Here is a 17,708-nt window from a genome sequence, read left to right as displayed (position 1 = left end):
TATTTTAAAACAACTTTTCCCCGCCTTTCAAACACTTGTTCCTGGGTTATAGCCTGTCATTTTGCACGATATCATTTAACATGGAATCTCTCCTGGAAATGGACATATTCTGTGCATTTCCAGGAGATGTTCAATGTTAAATGATATCGTGCAAAATGACAGGCTACAACTCTCTTCCAGACGTTTAAAAACAATTTCCCCGACCATTTAAACATTATTTCTGGCTTGTAAAGTGCGGTGATGAGCCCTGGTAGTATCAGACTATTTAAAGAAGGGGTGGTGGTGTCGTGAAGAAGGCCGAATATGGATGCCGATGTGCGGACGGTAAAGCACCGCAAAATCCACCCCCTTTAGGGTTACCAGGGGCATGAGGTTCTGTAGGGTGTGATCATCTGGGTTTAGTCCGTGGGGGAGTGCTTAAGTCCGGGGGCCCGGGGACTCACGGTGCACGAGGTTATGGAAGTGCCACTGTTGCCGGAGGTCCTTAGTCCGTCCTTTGGGGCTCTGTGAGGGGCTACAGAGAGGTGGTTTTCCCGGTCCCTCTCCTGGAGGTATCAAATAACCTGAGCTCCATGTGAGGGAGAGAGGCTGGAGGTCATTAGGCCGTCCTTTGGGGCACTGTGAGGTGCCAAAGAGAGGTGCTTTTCCCGGTCCCTCTCCTGGAGGTGTGAAAAAACCTGTTTGCCCGTATTAGGAAGCCGAGCTGGAGGTCATTAGGCCGTCCTTTGGGGCTCTGTGAGGTGCCAAAGAGAGGTGCTTTTCCCGGTCCCTCTCCTGGAGGTGTGAAAAAACCTGTTTGCCCGTGTTAGGAAGCCGAGCTGGAGCTGCTTCGGGGGTCTGTGTGCAGCCACAGAGAGGTGCTTTTCCCTGTCTATTTCATGGAAGTCTGACATGAGCAGAGTGTGCATGCTTTGAAACTAATACACCCACGCTTAGCATGCTATTTTAGGGTATAAATCTTATCTTATCACCATGGATGTACCTGTATTTAAAAAAAGCTTACAGTACCGGGTATTCCCAGGCGGTCTCCCATCTAAGCACTGACCCGGCCCGACCCTGCATTACTATGGGTCTCTGAAACAATCAGACTTTTACCACACTGTTAGCAGGCTTTAATCCGATTTTTAGCACTCTTTTCCCCGCAGAAACTAGTTTAAATCACCGTGATCACCATGGTGGGGATTTAGGAATGTACCTGTGTGTGGTGCGGAGCTTCCCTGCACTTTAAATCCATTGATTTGCCCTGTTTTTGTTGTATTTTTTACTGTTAATGCACTGTGCTCCCTGGGATAATGCGCCTTCCTGTGGGGACACATGAGAACTGCACTCAAATCACTTTGTGCTTTTTAAACAGTTTAAAATAGTTTTTTCCACATTTAAAAACCGCTTTCTGCCCTGGAAATCATTTCTAATCATTATTACCGTTATGGAGGGGCTGCAGGAACACTTTCCCCGCCTTGCAAACATTTATTCCTGGGTAAAATAATCAATTTGTTCCGCCTGCTTTCCGTCAGCACCTGCGGCTGTCGGATTAAAACAGTTTAATACCTCAGCCTACCCACAAATCCGGCTCATTGCCTGGGTAAAAGTGTGATATGAAGCAGCCTGTCCTCTGTTGAATTAAAACCAATTTAATGCACCTTTAACACTCAGCCTACCCACAAATCCGGCTCATTTCCTGGGTGACACAGTGAGATTGTCAGCGGCTGCTGTTGAATTAAAACCGTTTAATGCACTTTTAACACTCATGTACACCTTTCATATGGTTCCCTAACACAGTGCACACAGTCTGGAGCTCTCACTGGGGTCCTGCACAGGCTCCAGGCCGGCGTTTTAACGATTGGCCATTCAAATGTTAACGAAACGGCCAGACTTCCGTGCGCATCAGCAGCTGTCGGATTAAAACAGCTTAATGCGCTTTTACCACTCACGCAGCCAGGATTCCTGCTCCTTTCCTGGGTTACAAAGTGAGGTGACGCAGCGAGTCTCCCCGCCTCTCAGAGACTTATTTCTGGGTAAAAAAAGCCATGTGCTCCGCCCCCTGGATCTCTGCATGTGTGTGTGACTGTGAGTCTCTGGCTACTGTCCACATGCCCGCATTATGAGGCACTATTTTCGGACACATTTTCTCCTTTTCACCACTTTTCCCTGGGTAAAATTAGGTCTGTCACTTTGGTTAACCGCACCACTGTCGGTCGTCTCCCGAGAGTGGACGTCCATTGCCTGTAAATAGGGCTAACATTAGGTCTGTCACTTTGGCTAACCGCACCACTGTCGGTCGTCTCCCGAGAGTGGACGTCCATTGCCTGTAAATAGGGCTAACATTAGGTCTGTCACTTTGGCTAACTGCACCACTGTCTGTCGTCTCCCGGGAGTGGACATCCATTGCCCCTAAATAGGGGCAGGGGCCGTGGACTCAACCTGTTTTCCCCGGTGCACTGTACAAGTTAGACGGCTAATATGGCCCCCGGGCTCCCGCTAATCATGTTTTTATTATGTATATTGTTATATTATTATTATTGTATATATTTATACTGTGTATACTGTTTTTGTAAAAATCATGTGATTATTAAATAAATAATAAAACATGAATATAACCTTGAAAGTTCCCAGGGGCAGATACAGTGCCAGGTTTCAGACTATTTAAACAATGTTTACCCAGGATTCAGACACCTTCCCTGGCTTGTAAAATGCGGTGCGCCCTGGAGGTATCAGACTAATTTAAACAACTTTTCCCCGCCTTTCAAGCACTTATTCCTGGGTTTTAGTCTGTCATTTTGAACGATATCATTTAACATGGACCCTCTTCTGAAAATGGAAATATTCTGTGCATTTCCAGGAGAGGTTCAATGTTAAATGATATCGTGCAAAATGACAGGCTAAAACTCTCTTCCAGACGTTTTCCCGACCATTTAAACATGATTTCTGGCTTGTAAAGTGCAGTGATGAGCCCTGATAGTATCAGACTATTTAAAGGGTTACCAGGAGCATGAGAATATCCTTCACAGAAGGGGTGGTGGTGCCGTGAATAAGGCCGAATATGGATGCCGATGGGCGGACGGTAAAGCACCGCAAAATCCACCCCCCTTTTAGGGTTACCAGGGGCATGAGGTTCTGTAGGGTGTGATCATCTGGGTTTAGTCCGTGGGGGAGTGCTTAAGTCCGGGGGTCCGGGGACTCACGGTGTGCAAGGTTATGGAGGTGCCCATGTCAGGGACACATGCTGGAGGTCTGTGGTCCGTCCTTTGGGGGTCTTGGAGGGGCCACAGAGAGGTGATTTCCCCGGTCTCTGACCTGGATGTGTGAAATAACCTGAGTCCACATTTCAGGGACACATGCTGGAGGTCTCTAGTCTGTCCTTCAGGGTTCTGTGAGCCGGCAAAGAGAGGGGATTTACCCGTCGTCTCTCCTGGAAGTGTGAAATAAACAGAGTCCCCATTTCAGGGACACATGCTGGAGGTCTTTAGTCCGTCCTTTGTGGGTCTTGGAGGGGCCACAGAGAGGAAATTTCCCCGGTCTCTGTCCTGGATGAGTGAAATAAACAGAGTCTCCATTTCAGGGACACATGCTGGAGGTCTCTCTCCCGAGAGTGGACGTCCATTGCCTCTAAATAGGGGTAAAATTAGGTCTGTCACTTTGGGTAACCGCACCACTGTCGGACGTCTCCCGAGAGTGGACGTCCATTGCCTCTAAATAGGATTAGGGTGATAGGGTGATGGGAAAGGAACCACCCACGGGACGATCACTGCAGTGTACCAGAAGATTGATCCTTCTAAATAACCTGTTGCAGAGCCTCTCATCATAGATGATGCACAGAGTCTATCAGTCACTCCCTACCATGTAGACATACTTCACTGTGACAAGCCAAAACCGCAGCATGCCAAGAGGTCAGAACAGTTTGCCATCAGCAAGGGGATCTCAGAATCCTATCAGCTGACACATCTAGGATGGGTTGTTGCATCTTCATTATCCAGAATGAAAGCAGGAGAAACTTACAGCAATATTCCAAGCTGGGCAGGATACAACTCACTGTTGTCTGAAAGCCTTTCCTTGACACAGGTTGGAACCACTATTGCCAAAGGTGGCACACGAGTGGTCAACTCTGTTGACTGTGATCATGCAAGCAAATCAGCTGAGGAAGTCGGCAGTTGGGGAAGATCACCCCACAGTCATTACCTTTGACATGGCCCTCTATGAGAAGGTGGTGCAGCTCCTAGATGCCATACCTGACCTGAAACAGATTGTTGTTCCCAGACTGGGTGAGCTGCATGTCGTCATGGCTGCCCTCAGAGCTCTTGGTGCCTCCATGGAGAACTCGGGTATAGATGATGCCTGGATGGAAGCAGATGTGTATGGTCCTGCCACAACAAGGCAAATCCTGAAATGCAAACACTACAAGCGAGCTCTCCATGCCCACATCTACTCGTATGTAGCACTTTATGAAATGGCTCTGGAGGAGTTCTTCAACGACAACCCACAACTGAAATATGTGTGCCTGAAGGCAACAGAGCTGCCTGCTCAGAGGGTAAAGACATCAAGGCTGAATCTGTGAAGCAGGTCAACAGGACCCTCCTGGAAGCCGCTGCTGAAGTCATCACAGGATTCCAAGAATGGGAGGAACAAAATTCCCAGCATGCAATGTTCAAGGCCATGATGAGCTACATACATCGGGTGGAAACAATCCTGTTCTTCGTAGCAGCAACTCGGAATACTTGTTAGGATTATGTTTTAAACAGGACCCAGGCGCAGGCAATGACCAAAGATGTTTAAATGGTTTATTGTTTCGGAAACTCAGGCAGGTTTGGTGACTATGGAGGTCCGGAGTGGAGGTAGGCTGTTCAAGAAGAAGCAGGCAGGTTGGCTGGAAGCTCTGGTGGACGATGGCCGAGGGATTGCACTGGAAACACAAGGAGAAAATAATTACAAAAAGTACAGAATAACATGCAGACAGGATAACTGAATGGGCAGCCAGGAGGATGTAATACCACTGGTGTAGAAAACAATCTGGCGGTGAGTTGCTGGGAGACTGGAGTAGATAAGCTGTGTCCTGATTAGATTGATCTGGGACAGCTGAGTCGGACGGCCAGGTGAGAGCAATCAGGCTGCTGCCTGCAAGGGACACCACACCCCCTCCACACACACACAGGGGAACAAACAGGGACACAGTTTGGGCCGTGACAATGCTGATCTTGAACTCCATCTGCACTGCAGGCTGGAGAAGCACTGAGCAAGCTGTTCTTTGCCATGGATCGCATCAAGTACAAGAGACTCTGGCCAAGATACATCACAGACATTCATGACTTGAGGATCAATAACCCTCAGACCTGGTAGGAACTACAAGCAGGTAATATATCTGTCATCAAGAGTGTCATTCCCTTTGTGTCTGTTGGGGCAGACCACGCATGCGAACATCTGAACAAGCTGATGAAGATTCACTCTGGGATTATTGGCCTCTCTAACAATGCCAATGTCAGACAGAGATTTTTCATGGTCACACCAGAACTTTCACGTCTTTCGAATGAGTTCAAGAATCAATTTGACATGGAAGCTGACAGAACCACAGAGCACCATGAGCTTAGGCCAATTGCAGTCAAGAGGGCACATGGTACAATCGACAAGATCAAGGCAGCCATACTCAGTCATGGAAACCCCTTTACCACTGAAGGTGACAAGCTGTACAATGTAGTAACACTTGCCTACATCCCAGATGAGTATGTACCACAGATCTTGAATGCTGATGTCACTGGCCAGAAGTTGTATGAAGACTACGTGTCAGAGCGGATCAATGGAGATGTAAGCCTCTGGCCCCCTGTGAAGAAAGTGAACAATAAGATGTTCCTGTCTGGGAACAAGAAGATTACAGTGAAACTCGGACACAATAATGTGGATCTGAAGGAGATCAAGAACCTGTTTGCAAGGCTGATGGTAATTGCCAGGTCAAACCGAGACATCAACCAGAAAGAGGGCATAGGAAACTATGAATTTACTCTAACACCAAGGGCACTGTTCGTTCTTCTAATGGAACAGTCCTGCCATGCCATGACAAGTCCAAGTTAATCAATCTCCTTGAGAAGCTGACAAGAGAAGATGTGCCCCATGGAGACCACCAGCTGCCTCAAGCTGGAAGTAATACCCACCAAGATGCAATGGATACAGGATTCACAGACACCACATCTACTGATCAGCCAAGTCGAAAGACGTCACTGGTGGACGGCATCGTGCTTGTGCAGAGACTGAGCAAAAAAACAGCCACTGTAGTGACAGTCAAGGATCTGAGTGGCTGCTTCAATGACAGACTGATGTCACTAACAAGAGATTATGATGAAATCATCCTTGTGTTTGACACATACAGGACAGATTCTCTGAAGAGTGCAACCAGAGATAAACGAAGACAAGGAAAAGCTATCCAGTACCAAGTCAGAGATGACACCAACATCAAACACATCCCACTGAGCAGGTTCCTCTCTCATGACCAGATGAAGGCCGATCTGACTGACTATCTTGCAGCCAAAATTCTAGAATACAACAGGGGATCCTCCAAGCTGATCATCACGTCAGCTTCTGGGAACACTAGGAGCAACAAAGACCTGCTCTTTGAAGAAAATAACCACGAAGAAGCAGACACGCTGCTGATCCACCAGGCTGTGCTGGCATCACACCAAAACCCAGCTGATGCACAGTTGATGTTCTTCTCACCAGATACAGACATTCTAGTGCTAGTCACAGCAAATTATGATGTCTTGCTGAAGAACACATCGATTTCGATGGCCTCTAGTGTTGTGCAGATTGAACCACTGTGGCGAGGTCAGGGGTGCCCAACCTTTTTTGAACCGAGAGCTACTTTTAAAGTTGCCAGTCTGCCGAGATCTACCAGTCCAAATAGAGAGTCGTAGCCATTACTGACAGCCTACTACCGGGTAAATACACGCTTCTACTTATATAAAACTGAACTTCGTATGATGAATACTTCATAACATACCTTACCTCTTTCTAATCTACACATATACAAGTATTTAACTGAAGTTACACAACAGTGTTGTTGATACAGAGTTGGAGTTTATTCACACGTCACATACTACAGTGGGTAATGTTTTCAAGAAACATTGAACAGTGCTGCCACACATGACACAGGGAAAAAAGAAAAGACTCTGAACCCTTTCTTTGCCATTATTTAAAAATAGTGTAGCTACAAAAGTATAAATTAGGCTTACTAATAAGACAACTCAAATCTGAAGATACACAGGAATCTGCTGCCAAAGTGCAATAAAAAAGACCAAATTAATAGAATCAAACCCTTTTTTTGTTGCATAAAAATACATTCCTTTAAAATAGGATGCAAGCAACACTAGTTTCTTAACCTGAATTGATAATAGACTATAATCAATTTAAACGGAACAGATCTTAATGTTTGCATTCTTAAAATTAAAATGAATAAGTTCAAACAAACTAAAACTTACAGCTGATTAATAACGGTATATAACTTGAGTTTTTATTATATCAAAAATCTGTTGAAATGCTACTGTTATTTTTACTGTCCCCCAAAAGCGCGTCGGCAGCCTCGATGCTTCTTTCACAACTTCGCCGTCTTCATGTGTTTCGCAAGAACGTGACTGACACGATAAGATGCTATGGTAGCAGCCTTGCTCTTGTTGGGCCTGGTGAAAATGGACTGCTGTGCATTTAGCTGTCCTTTCAGGTCCCTCGCCTTTTGGGAGCGTAGGGCAGAATTAGGAGGGAATTCCGTCTCGTAGCGTGTGTGCACTGTTTTGAAATGCCGCTCCTAAATTACCCTTCTTCGATAAAGCCACGACAGATGCACTTTGAATTGGAATAGATAAAAAAATAATCATCCTCCCACTCTGAGTGAAAATTATATATTTTGGGCTTTTTTGCTTCTGCCATACTTGCGGTCTTGTGTGTGTGCGGGCTGTCACTCCTGTTGACACGGACAACGTCAGCAAACTAGTTTGGACTGCCCACCAGCCCCGCCCCGACACATGGGGTCACGCCGGCCAATCACAAAGCTTTGATGCGTTCAAGTGCATTATTCTGGCACAGGAAGATTATGTTATAGGACATTAACGATAAAACATCATATTGTTGTTCTATTTTTAGACACATCTCACGATCGACTGGGAATCTCCCCGCGATCGACCGGTCGATCGCGATCGACTGGTTGGGCACCCCTGCTCTAGGTAAAGAAAGAGCAAAGGCATTGCCAGCTTTCCATGCATTCACTGGGGCCGACAACACAGGCAGGTTCTCCCGTATAGGCAAGGCAACCTGGCTGCAGATCTATTCAAAAGCAGATGAAAATATTATCAATGCTCTGCAGATGCTTTTGGATGAAGCAGAAGTGGTGGAAGGAATGCTGTCCACACTGGCTTCCTTTGTATATGCAGCCTACTCACCCAAGGGTATCAACCAGGCCTGGAATTTCGTCATTTTAGGGGCAAGGCCACTTGGCCTTTTGAGTTGTCAATTTTTTAAGGGCACAAAGGCCAAAAGCCAGGGCACCAAGGCCATAAATTAAAACAATGATTTAACATACGATATGAAGTGACTACGATTGTATATGCATTTACAATACTTTTATATATATTTATTAAGCATTCAATGGACACCAAATTGCAATTAAACAAATTCTTTATTAAAACTACCAAGGATTCTTATAGCACAGACATGTTTGGCTTACTGTGAGACTGTGGTAGTGGGCCTACGTCAAGGTGCGTCCTTATTCTGAGTCACTTGAAGATGGAGATGATGACGAGTCAGGGAGATTTGGACTTTTGGGGTTCCTTTGACCATAGGGATGAATATTGGGTCTCCTTTTGTTGATGCCAGCTGCCCACCATCTTGCCACAGCTTCATCACTTTGATATTCAGCAGGAGCACAACCCTGGGATTTGATGAGGAGTAGATCTTCAATTGTTGAAGTGTGCAGGCTTAAACGCCAATCGCCCTGCATTCTCTTCATTACTGAGAACTGCCGTTCAACTTGAGAGGTAGAGACAGGAAAAACTAGGACTATTTTTATTAGGTGCAGCAGATTGGGGTACATTCTTCCCTTCGCCAACAAGAATCTGGACCATAATGGGAGGAAAGTTTCCCTACTATGGTGACGCACAATGTCGTATGTAGACAGTTCAGGCATGCCACAAGACATGTGAATGGGTATTTTGATCGCGTTTAGAAAATTGGGCGATATAAACGAGCAGCAAACTTTGAACTTCCGTCTGCGATCGCCGGTAGTCAAATAAGTCTGCACAGAGGTCTTTGACAGCGAACAACACAGCGCTAACTGCCTAGCACTAGATAATAATAAAAAAAGAACACAACTGCAACATAACTCAGGGTTCTTACACCTTTTCCAAAGTCAAATTCAAGCACTTTTCAAGCATTTTCAAGGTGCATTTTCAAGCTTTTCAAGCAGCGTACAGCTGTTGTAAATTACATATTTATATGCACATATTTATACTCAAATTATTATTTCCCTACCTCACATTAAATCCGATGTTCTTTATGCTATAAACAACCAAATGTGTGTTTCGTAATAGCATTCTACATAAGGATGACAAATTAAAGATAAGAAAACAAAGTTTAATATTGTAAAATGAGTGACCCATATCATATATAGTAGACTGGGCATCCCATATAACCTGGCTGAGCCAATATAAAACAATCAGCCAACTAACTTTTCAATAAATTCTTTATTAACATTTTTAACATTTTTGAGGTCCTTTTTGGGTGGCAGTAAACATACGGCTCTCCAAGGTTAGGACAAAACCATTGAAACACAAAGCTGATATAAAAAAAAGCATGTGCAGAGATCCTCTTTCTGTGTAAGGGTTTTGGAGGTTTCCAGGGAATTTTTTGCAGAATATGAAACTTTTATTGCCAAAATCTCCCGATAAATACATGTTTGAAGCTTGTAAAGGGAAGATGACAGCTCTCCCTCGCACTAATGCTTTTACGTAGCGATGCTCCCCCCTCCCTCCCGCTGACATTATGAATGTATGGCGTATAGCAGGGGTCGGCAACCTTTTTGATATGAAGTGCCATTTTAAAAATCTTATCAGCGTGCCAACGATCGATAATTATCAACGGGGGGGGGGGGGGGGGGTTGAGGAGCTTGACGCTCGTCAACTATCAGCTGGAGGGCGGGGGAGCCTCGCTGCGGGGAAGCAGTGTGTGGACCTGTCAGCGCAACTTACATGATGCCGAATTGAACAAACACATTTAAATAGTTGGTTTAAACGGCATAATAATAAGGACGATCGTCCGTTCTGTGATTCTCCAGAACACACAAGTTATGATATTAGGGTCATGCAGAGTGAGATGAGATCGCTGTCCCTTTAAGAGAGAGAGAGAGGGGTGCGGCTTGTGCATGTGTGTTTGTGAATGGTAGAGCGACAGTGAGGGAACGTGTATATGTTTCTGGAAGTGAAACGCGAAAGCAGAAAAACAGAGGTCTGTGATGTATTTTGTGAAACAGAAGAACAGCTAAATAAATGCAACGTCCTCCCAAGAAGAGCTCGCCTCTCTCCAGTCATTTAAGCTAAAGTGGGTTATTGAACCTGAAGCTTGTTGATTCTGCCCTCCTCGACTACGGTCTGGGAGCCGACAGGAAAGTTCAACAAACAGATGGCCAGTCCGCCCCTTTGTAGCATATTATTTAGATGAGAGATGAGCAGATCGCCACTGGGCTTTCAACTAAATACACAGCCACGCAAAAACTGCGGCATTTGTACAGCTCCTTATGGTTACTGCAATTAGTGAAGTGCTTTCCTCCGTGGTAAAACGATCAGCACTGCACCACAGAGGAAAGCGGCAGAAAGTCAACTGGAGATAAAGAGAGCGGGGCTGCGTTGCGTGCATGGCTTCCTTCTGCAGGTAACGGGGAGACGAGCTCTGGCGGCGGTCTCGCGTTCAGGATCCGAAAATTAATTTAAATATTTTGCACACTTATTCCACTTATTCCTAGTGTGCCACTGGTTATGCCAATGCTGGCACGCGTGCCAGGGGTTGCCGACCCCTGGCGTATAGTAATCATAGATAACACGGCAGGGTCCGTTACATTTTGTTTTCATCTGATTTCAAATAAACAAAGTCTTGGCTTTCAGAATATTAAACTTGTTTCGGCAAATTCAGATGATAAATACAACTTTGAAGCTTGTAACGGCATAATTACAAGCGGAGAACGGAGTAACTTTACGTCAAAGCAGGCATAACAACAGCCGGTGTTTCTCGTGAGTGTTTTCCCCGGGAAACTAACACAATACACACAAACGCAAAAATACACAAACACACAAACACACACTCGCGAGCTTCCCCCAGACCATTAATACAAACTAAAATATGTTTCCTCCGTTAGAAAGCTAGGAATATCCTCTTTCCAACAGTGTATAACTCAAAATGTGTCTTCGGGTCAATGTGACTGATTTCGATGGAGCAAGTTTAGGCACGAAAAATACTACCAGTAGAAATACATTGCTTTTATGTGCTTCATCCTCTGAAAACCACAGGATGGCGACTGTCACACATACTGACAAAGGTACGCTCCTTTTTATTATTGTCACCTGCATAAGCAATAATCCACATCGAGTTCGCTAACGTTACTAGCTTAAACAAACGTAACATGCAACGTTAGCCTAATCCAAAATGCTCTACTACGGCTTACCTTTCATATTGCTCGTCAGCGCAGACTCTCCCATCGCGAATAATTGAAATTCTTTGTGGCAAACTGTGCAGAAGGCGAATCGTTGGGTTGATCCTCGTTTTAGCCACAGCTTGTATTTCTTTTCGGATAGCCAACGCTCGTTAAAACAGCAACCTCCTGGCATACTGTCATTCTCTCATTAGAATGCCCAGGTCACACAAATAAAACACTTGCAGGTCGCGCGCATAGCGCGGGAAGGCCGGAGCGGAGCTGTTTTATGTAGAAGCGAAGCAACTAAGCGCGCTCCGACTTCTTTATTTTCTTTTAATCTAAAAAGCGAACTATTCAGTCAGACAGCAATTTATTGTAAAAGTAAAGCATTTACAATTTCAAGCACTTTATCTCAAATCCAAGCACCATTCCCAAAATTCAAGCACTTTTCAAGTCATGAAAACACCTCGTAAAAATTCAAGCATTTTCAAGGATTTCAAGCACCCGTACGAGCCCTGATAACTTATCCAAGTAGTAACAAAAACACTTAAAAATATTATAATTATGCATTACCATACGAGCAAGAAATAGTAATGTTATCCATAAAATTACACTTAAAGCTGGACAAATGAAAAACTTAACGGCAAACAGGATCATCACAAAACCTTACCTCACCTCAGCCTTTTCTTGAGCGGAGAATCAGCTAGCTAGGTCCTAGACCGTCCTACGCACACGGACGCGTGAGGGGGTGGGCGGAGATAGGTCATAGACTGATGTCAACTGTCATCATAGACCGTTCGAGCGGTGCATTCCAGGCTCAAATCAAGCGCACCGCTGATTTTTTTTTCCTCCTTCAAAATATGCTGGTGTTGAAGCCGTGTCAGAAAAGAGGCAGACTGCTAAACCACAAAACTTAGTCAGAGAGGGCATCAAGGCCACTGTGGCCTTATGGCAGATATCATTTTTAAGGGCACAAGGCCAAAGTGGGAGGGCACAAGGGCCATGGCCCTCGTGGCCCTCGTGAAATTCCTGCCCTGGACTATCAACATAAAGACAATCCCTGAACTACGATGGCATCTCTTCTGCAAACACAGGGCAGAGAGTGACAAGCTCCCTCCAACACTTTGAGCTCTGAAGCAGCATATCTTGAGGGTCCATGTCCGAACCAGGGTATGGGCACAGGCAGCCATTGCTCTGCAGGATCCGCAGCTGGACCCCCTGCATAATGGGTACTCCAGAGACTCGGTTGGCATGAAACCAACAACCACAGAGGTCCTCCCAGCCCGAAAGGCCATCATTGAGATGGTCCAATGCCGATGTAAATCTAACTGTTCTTCTGGAAGATGTTCCTGCAGATCCAATGACTTAGCCTGTACTGATATGTGTCAGTGCAGTAGCCAGTGCCAGAACGACGATGGTTCCCATGCCGTGATGGATGACACTGTTGATGATGCATAGATGTGTTTAGATGTCTAATGAAGAAGGTCGCTTCTTTTCTGTGGTCACAAAATGTGCATGTCATGATGATACTGAAGTTCACAATTTTAAATCAGTTTGATCAGTTAATGTCAATTATCTGTTGAGTCCTCAATAAAAGTTATGTTAACATGCAATTTATTGAGTTCTACCTGATTATTGTTGGCACCATTACATTCCTTGATCCTGAAAATGTGGATTTAGCAGTTCAAATCAATGTTCTAGCCAGGGGCGTCAGCTGACCCAATACTATACAGGGGCACAACAGGGGCACAGAAAAAAAAAATGTTTTGCAGTTATTTCTTTGAAAAAAGCATGGGCACAGATAATTAATGCAAGCACGCGAGCAAACATTTTTTTGCACTTATTTATTATAATAAAGTGTCATAAATAAATAGTACAATCAGATTGTTATTTTCTGCATCATTAAATATCTAGCCTACCTGAACCAAACTGAATTGAATTGGCCTACTTGTGAACTTAACTGTATACAGTATCTCTAAATCACTAACTGATGAAGGCAAAAGAGGCACAATGAATCTTCATGAAATATCTGTCAGCAAACATGGACTTGAAAACTGAAAACTGAAAGAGAACCCCCCATCCTATGATGGTGTGATGGTGACTATCCTATGAGGTGTGTACATGGTCAGAGAGATGGGAGAGGTCTATGTTCATTTTTTTTAAAGTAAACTGTAACGTCTCGGTTTCAGTTTTGCAAAGCTATCAATCAATTGACAGTGGCTTAACTTGGAGAGTGCTCCTCTCTCAACAGACATGATGGCAAGATGGTGGAGTCTGTCTTGCCCCATTGTGCTTCTTAACCACGTGTGGAGGCGTCTCAGCACGCTGAATGTACGTTCACAAGTGCAGCTGGACACTGGAATGGTCAGAGATATCTGAATGACCTGTGTCAATGTTGGGAACATGACATGATCCAGCAAACTGAAAAGACATTGCATGTCAGTGATTGGAAGGCTTTCCTGCTTTCTGGCCAGATAGTTTTTAGCCACCAGCACTTCCTCTTGCTTTAGATCCACATTATAATGATCTGCCAGACCTCTGAGGTCCTCCTCACAGAGAAAGTTGCTAGATCCTGGATTACAGGCCTGAACACCTTTTAGAACTGTGCTGTTGAGAGATGAAAAACGCTGCTCCATCTCAGCAACCATCCTGTCAAGGCAAGGTAGATACACTGCGGTTCTCAACTTCTCGGCATTCCCTAGGTCACTCGCTGCCCCACAACTAGACTCGACTACATACTCCTCCATGCGTCTCTGCTTCTGCCTTTGTCTTGGTACAGCACATGACTCAGGGATTTGGTGTGTTTCGCACAAGGCCTTTGCGCGGTCATAAACCTCAGCTGCTTTGTCATCAGTGCGCATTTCTTGTAGAGTGGCGCACACAGCGCATTTGAACTCCTCAGCTTTTGCCAGGTCCACAGTTTCACTTTGTAGGTATTTGTGTAGACTTTCTGTCACAGACAAAAAAGTCTTGAACATCATCAATAGATAAACTGTGGAGAACCTTGCAAGGTTGGCATGCAGACCCACAGCCGTAGGGTTGCTGATATTGGACAGGCACGTGAGAACTGCTGGGAAATTCTCTATCATAGCGTTGATAGACCTCAGCTGGCAAGACCATCGGGTCTTGGACAGCTGTACAAGCTCAGAAGCTTGTAAGCCAAGCTGTTTCTGAGTCTCCTTAAACTTGTCATGGTTCACAAGGGAGCCAGAAAAGAATGTATAGACATTCTGCAGGAGGTCAAATAACTTCCTGGCCTCTGGTATGGCCAGACATGTGGAACAGAGCACTAAATTCAATTGATGTGCATAGCAGTGCACATAAATGGCCATGGGATGGTTCTCTCGGAACTTTGCTTGGACCCCTCCAACAGCCCCACTCATGACTGAGGCGCCATCATAAGCCTGTGCAACCACCTTCACATGGTCTATGCCATTCAACCTTAGCTGTTGTTCAATGGCAGTTGTAATGGACTCCGCGTCAAAACCCTTCAAATCTACCATAGCTAGTAAATGTTCTTGCACACTCCCCCCAGCAACATATCGGACACACACAGCTAGCTGCTCAGTGCTGCCATCTCTTGCTTCGTCAGCCATCACTGAAAACATTCCAGCCTCCTTAATGTCTTTACTGATAGCTTTTGTTATCTCCTGGGCACAGCACTGAATTACTTCATTTTGTGATGAAGGTGACAAGTATGTAGTGTGTGATGGTGCTGAATATGTCTGAAGGAAAGGGTCGAACTCTTTCAAGAGGTTCATGCATTCCAGAAAGTTCCCCTGGTTGTCGCTGGACATGCCCTCATCATGGCCACGGAATGGGATATTTTGTTTTCCCAAAAACGTGGTAACAGCCACAACCCGGCTGAGGTACTCCCGTCTCTCTTTTATTTCATGCTCACTGGCAGAATCCAAATGGTCGACAACACTGCCATGAGCCTCACTGGCTTTATAACTACACCAAGACTGCATGCTTGCCTTATGTGCTGGTGATTTCTCATGCTCTCTATAGACATCCAGAGCTTTTTTCCAATTTTGAAAGCCAGTGTTTACAAAGGTGTCATTCTTCAAATGTTTCCCAAATATTCTACAGGGAAAACAAAACGCTGCATCTTTAGCCTTGGAATATTCCAGCCATGTAAAGCTTTCAAACCAGTTGGCGTTAAATGATCGATTCTTTGCACCAAAGTTGTGCTGGGGATATTTTGACAACTTAACTTGGTTTGGGCCAGATCCTTTCCCCCAAGATCACTTGTATGTCCCTCAAGATTGTGGACACTGCTTTTTTCTCTTGCCCCCAGTCTAATGTTCTCTGCCACTGTGGCAACTGTTTTCTCAGTCTCATCTCTGGGGTGTGATCTCTCCGGCCTGTCTGTCTCTTGTTGTCCTTCCTTCTCTCTCTGCCTTTCCCCTGCCTCAACCAGCTCAATCTCTTCTGCCCTCTGACTCTCCTGTCTGGTGCAACGTACAAAAAAATCATATGCTCAATAGTTACCTCAGATAACCATTAAAAGTTCAAATAACATTCATCACATCTATAAGTAGGGACATTTACAGTAGCTAACTACATTGTCAGCTGAGTCTCACTCTCACCTGTCAGTGTCATCTCTCAGTGTCATCCCTTCCTGTGTCCCTTCAATCTCCTCCTCTCCTCCTCTGCACTCTGCTGCACTGAGTCTTGAAACAACATGAACATATTACAGTCTAATGTCTGCATTTTCATTATCTACATTTTTACATATGCAGATGTAAGGTTACTTGTGTATAACCTGTTTGCAGTTATTCCTAATTAATATTAAATTAATAGCCATATCACCTCTGCTCGTGCTCATCAACATCCCTCTCTCCTTCACCTCCTCCGACACTCTGCTGCTCCTCTTTGTCTGGACAGATATGTAACTGTTAGGCTAGTGACCAGTGGTGAACTCAACTTGTGGGTTGTTACCTAAAAGTGGTTTGGGTTGCCTTGTTACCTAGCTTACCTCTCTCATTTCTCCTTGCTGCTTTATCCCTGCTCCGAGCGAATAACTTTCTGATGTCCATTTACAGTGTGCGAAAAAGTACACGTCCCACCGTCCGGGACGTGTTATTTACAATATCGGACAAGTAGATCTTTCAATTGACTTGTCCGGCGGACAAGTGACGTTTTTCGCCCGGATTTATTGTTATATTATTGATAGATTCAGTTTACAAAAGGCAGAACTCATTACATTACATTACATTACATTACATTGCATTTAGCTGACGCTTTTATCCAAAGCGACTTACAATAAGTGCATTCGACCAGGAAGATACAACCTTTAAGAAAACAGAATCATATAAGTACATCAGGTTTCATAGAGCCAAACATTTCAAGTGCTACTCAACTGGCATTTAGAAAGCCAGCCCTTTATTAGTATATAAGTGCTTTGTTAGTAATTTTATCGCTCGAAGTGGAGTCTAAAGAGATGAGTTTTCAGTTTGCGTCGGAAGATGTGTAAGCTATCTGCTGTCCTGATTTCAATGGGGAGCTCATTCCACCATTTTGGAGCCAGGATAGCAAACCCACGTGTTTTTGCTGACGGGAACTTGGGTCCCCCTCGCAGTGCGGGTGCAGCGAGCTGTTTGGCTGATGCAGAGCGGAGTGCACGTGCTGGGGTGTACGGTTTAACCATGTCCTGGATGTAGGAAGGGCCAGATCCATTCGCAGCATGGTACGCAAGTACCAGTGTCTTGAAGTGGATTCTAGCAGTTACTGGAAGCCAGTGAAGGGAGCGGAGGAGCGGTGTGGTGTGGGAGAATTTGGGAAGGTTGAAGACCAGACGAGCCGCTGCATTCTGGATGAGCTGCAGAGGTCGGATGGCACATGCAGGTAGACCAGCCAGGAGGGAGTTGCAGTAGTCTAGGCGTGAGATGACGAGAGCCTGGACCAGAATCTGCGCTGATGTCTGGGTCAGCTGGGGACGTATCCTCCTGATGTTGTAAAGCGTGTATCTGCAGCAGCGGGTTGTAGCAGCGATGTTTGCAGTGAAGGACAGTTTGTTATCTAGGACCACACCCAGATTCCTTGCAGTCTGAGT

General features: G+C 45.1%; 1 protein-coding gene and 1 long non-coding RNA gene across 2 annotated transcripts in view; one reads left to right on the top strand and one right to left on the bottom strand.

Annotated features, from left to right (window-relative positions):
* The window catches only part of abca2 (ATP-binding cassette, sub-family A (ABC1), member 2), a 422,430-nt gene that overhangs the window by 262,765 nt on the left and 141,957 nt on the right, over positions 1–17,708 (top strand).
* On the bottom strand, positions 3,781–16,526 carry LOC307044382. Its single transcript, XR_013809630.1, has 3 exons — positions 16,466–16,526; positions 16,243–16,326; positions 3,781–4,897 (listed from the first exon to the last, which is right to left on the bottom strand). It is a non-coding gene; the product is annotated as an uncharacterized lncRNA (long non-coding RNA).

The sequence above is a fragment of the Notothenia rossii genome (genome assembly GCF_949606895.1).
Source record: "Notothenia rossii genome assembly, chromosome: 6".
NCBI classification, from domain to species: Eukaryota; Metazoa; Chordata; class Actinopteri; order Perciformes; family Nototheniidae; genus Notothenia; species Notothenia rossii.
Note: the sequence above shows the minus strand (reverse complement) of the source record. Positions and strands in the feature narration are given on the sequence as shown.